We start from the raw sequence: 4891 nt of genomic DNA, 5'->3' as shown, positions 1-4891 counted from the left end.
TTTAATAATGGGTTGGAATCTATTAAAATTCCTGAACATATTTTCAATTGGAAGGTCTTGAAAATGCCTAATGTGTTTTAAATATATCATATACTCCTTTAAATTCCCTTCAAATTATTAAAATCTGTAGAAAATTTCTTCCAATCTTTAAAAATACCAAGAAATATTTTAAGAGAATTCAAGATAATTCAGAAATAGGTATAAACTTGAACTGAAATATTTATTAAAAGAAAAGTGTCTACTTTGATCTTTTTATTTTAAAAAGTGACTCAAGAAGTGATTTGAGAAAAAAAGTTACCAGCAGTGACTGTGTGGCAGCTCTGATTATTTTTACAGTTTCTTTTTACATAAATTCCCGGATTTTGCGTTTTTTCCAAATGCCTGCCTCTAGGAAACTTTCATCTTATTAAACAATTTTTAAATATAGGGTACAATAGGGTAACGGCGACCGGTCTGTGAGGCCTACCTATATTAAAATCAATTGATTTCCATTGCCAAATGTTTTTTATATGGGTAACATTTTATATGATACCTTTACTTCAATCTATTTTTGAGGGGACCCCAAAATTTATTTTCAGCCCTGCGCCCCGGGGCTCCGATTGTACTTTCCGACACTGCTAAGAAACGAAATAATCAAGACAAATTTGTCTTCAACGGGCATCAGGATTCAGCCACGATTGATCTCTCTCATTCTATCATCACTTGTCTCTTTTCAAATGGACGAGTTATTTTGACAACAGATAGACGAAGATGGACGAAGATCATCGAAGTCATGGACATAGGAAACAAGTGACTAGGCATGCCATTGTGGGGGCGATGCAATGAGGGGGGAGTTCCGCCACCTTTTGATGTCCCGCGACAAACATGGCAGCGCCCACATGTTTATATTTTCATGCACAGTTTGTCCGCAAAAACGCTCGTGCGCATAATCAAATGATACATCGTAAGATGGCGGCTCTCCCCAATCATGGAATTCTCCCCCCTCCCGTGGATTCAACCCCGCTCGACAAGTTAGGATGGCATGTCTAGTCCCTTGTTTCCTATGTCCATGATCGAAGTAATCTCGAGTGACACCGAGCGCTGCCGGTTGCTGTCGACTCGGAACCCAGTTCTAAGATGCGATCGCGATTCGTTTCGTGTGATCGTTTTTTTTTTATGTTTTCGTGTTCAGTATTATCATTCGCGAGAAAGAGTGTTGTGTGACTTTGTGCCAGGAAAAGGATTCCAAATCAAGGATTATTGAGGTTCGTCTTCGGGCTTGGGAAGCATCGGAGGAGCTTCCCAACAGCAGCCTTCGGAATCCTGTTCCTTGGCATCCTCTGGGTACTTAGCTCCAACAAAGGTGCCTTTGGTGTCATCAACGTTTCTCTGCCATCTGAGATGAAGGATATAAAGGTTACAGGTCATGGTGACTAAGTAATATTATGTGAATATTATATTTGTTAACACTCGTTTTTAATAAATAATTTCGCTGTTTTCTTTTGCTGTCAACGGTTCATAAAGGAATTTTTAATTTTTATCATTTTTAAGCAGGTTAATTTTCAAAGGTTAAATTTGAAATTGTTGAAAATTGAAAGATGAATTTACAACAGTTAAAAATTAAATGCATAATTTTCTTCCCTTTTCAATTTTCTTCTATTGTTATTATTGTTGAAGATTCAATTATTTCCGACAAAAAACACTAACATAATCTAAAATTGTTCAAATATTTTTAATTTAACTAAAATTCAACCTAAAATTGTTAACAAATGATGAATTTTCTATGAAATCGAATATTTTTTTAATACAAATGTAAATAGCTAACGAAAATCACTATAATAAGCTAACAAAACTTAAGAATAAATTGTTCTACATTTTGAATCTTGTTTGAAATTGATTTATTTCATTTGAAAATAACGATCTTATGTGAACAAACTATAACATAACCTTAAATTGTTCAAAAAATGTAAACCTTCTTTAAAGTCCATATTGAAAACCACTAGCTTAACCTAAAATTATACCCAAAAACGCAGTCTTTTAAATCTAATGATTTTTTTAATACAAAAATCAGCCCCATGCATCGCCCCCACTTTTCTGTTTTCTTACGATTCAAAGGGGAATTGTCGGTCAAATTAAGCCGATAGATGGCGCCACCAACAGTAGGTCTGTCTTTTTCACTGAATTGCATTAAAAAATAGCAAAAATAATTAAAAACTTGATGCTGTTTGCTAATAAATAAAAAATATACATGCAAAAATAAGAGTAACTATTACCAATTATTTAGAAAAAGAAAAAGTCAAAAATATGTAGTTTAATACGAATAAGATTTAATTTTAAGATACATTTTGAAAGCAGTTCAAACTTCATATTTCTGCGATTTATTTTGCGGATATTATTGCTTTTATTATTTGTTCTAGTTAAAAAAAAATTATTGTTAAAATTAATAACGTAGCTAATGAAAAAATTATTTAAAACATATACATGATCAGAAGAATTAATAAAAAATATATCATTTATATCCAATATAAATATAATAATAATTAAAATATGTAAGACTACAACTTGAGTTGCAAAATAAAGAATCTTTATACCTTTACAATCTCAACAATTTCAATTTTCGAAGGAAATATTTTTAAACAGTAATATTAATTTAAATTAAAATGTTTTGAGGGAACAATTTGGTAAAAAGTCATTGACAAGACTAATAAATGAGAAAATGGATATAATATTATTCAATATAATGTATATATTTAATTAAATTGAACCGAAAGTGATATATACATTTATGCAGTTCAATAATTTATTTATTGCTTAATCTTGAAAGCTTTTTTCTCGCTGCATACAACCCCTAATAATTTTATTTAAAAATTGAAAGGAGATTTTGAATTAAATTGTTAATTATATTATTGCAAGCCTCATTTCTAAAATTAAGAGACTATAAGCTATTAAACTCTATAAACAAACGTACTGTACTCATGACGTACAAGTGGAGCAAATGCACTTTTCTCAGTCAAAAATGTTCAGAGCCTTCAATTTTTTGCGATTTTGAATTTTTTGTTTTAAATTAAAGATTATTAAGTTCTATAGATCTTGACTTTACGAACCTTCGTCTCCTCTATTTTTGTATTATTTATTTTATTTATTTATTATTAATAATTTTTACACTCAAAGCATGGAAAAACTAAATTTATTTATGTAACAATTTTTTACGCTCTAATAACTGATCAGGAAAACTTTATATTGTCTTAAATAAATGTTTAGAAACTCATAGAATACAAATAATGTGCTCATTAATGCATTTATTTGTTATAAACCAATTTTATGAACAAATTGATCAATAATCTTATTATCGGTAAAAAAAATGTTTGGCTAAAAATACTTCACATTAATGTAGGAATGACATTTAATAACAAAAATACTTTTAAAGTTTATAATAACCACTGTTATAAATAATTTTTGTGGCAAAATATTAGATTTTGAGATTTTTCAAATTATAATTTTCTTCAATCGCCAGAGCGACTTCAGGCAATCCTTGAAATAATAAATATTTAATAATATTTGATAACATATAACAATTTAATTTTTTGTAAACAAATTAGATAAAGAAGTTCAAAATGTTGGTCCTTTCGCATAGAACTTTTGTTCTGCACTGAAAATGTTATAAACTGTTGGACGAATGACTTCTAGTCACAAAAATATTTGAGAAGTTAACAATAACCATTGTTATAAATAATTCTTGTGACAAAATATTCAAAGGTAAGGTTTTATCAAAATTTGTATTTTCTTTAGTTACTACAATGGCTCCGGATATTTCTAAAAAAATGTATCTTTCATAACATTTAGTAGAATATAACAACTTACATGTTTAAGAACAATTTACATAAACAATTTCTAAATGTTGGCAGTTTCACTTGGAAAAAGTCGGGTTTTCAATCTCAATAGATTCAAAATGAATCATAACACTGCATGCTAAGATGAACTCAATACAAAATTTTTTGACAATAACCCACCGACTTGGCCAACAAAGAAAATTTAAATTTGATAAAACCTTAAGTTTAAATATTTTGTCACAAGAATTGTTAATAACAGTGGTTATTGTTAACTTTTCTAATATGTTAGAGACTAACAGTCATTCGTCCAATACCTTAAAATATTTCCAGTGCAAAAAAAAAATTTCCATGCCAAAGGGCCAAAATTTTCAATCTGTTTATCTAATTTGCTTAGAAAAATTTAAATTGTTATATTTTATCTAATATTATTAAATATTTATTATTTTAAGGAATACCTGAAGTCGTTCTGGCCATTGAAGGAAATTATAATTATTTCAAAAATCTCAAATTCTAATATATTCCCAAAATAATTGTTTATCACAGTGGTTATTATAAACTCTTAAATTATTTTTGTTATTAAATGTCATTTGTATAATAATGTGAAGCATTTTTGGCAAAAACAAAAATTTTTTTACCGATAATAAGACTATTTGTATATATGATGTTCGGTTCAATTTAAATAAATATATACATTATATTAAATAATATTAAATCCATTTTCTCACTTATCAGACTTGTCATTGACTTTTGACCAAATAATTCTGTCCAAACATTTTGATTAAAATTACCATTAATTTTTAAAAATATTTCCTTCAAAACTCGAAATTGTTAAGATTTTAAAGGTACAAAGATTCTTCACTTTGCAACTGAAGTTATAGTCTTACATATTTTAATTATTATTACATTTATATTGGATATAAGTAATATATTTTTTATTACTTCTTCTAATCATGTATATGTTTTAAATAATTTTCTCATTGAGGTGTAATATAGTCACAGCTTCCTCCTTCGATTAGATAAGCAGCCCTATATATTTGAGGGCTTCAGGGCCACTAGTTTAGTTCTAATCTTGACTTTACTCT

The sequence above is a fragment of the Belonocnema kinseyi genome, chromosome 7 (assembly GCF_010883055.1).
Source record: "Belonocnema kinseyi isolate 2016_QV_RU_SX_M_011 chromosome 7, B_treatae_v1, whole genome shotgun sequence".
NCBI lineage: Eukaryota > Metazoa > Arthropoda > Insecta > Hymenoptera > Cynipidae > Belonocnema > Belonocnema kinseyi.
This window is presented reverse-complemented; position numbering follows the sequence as displayed.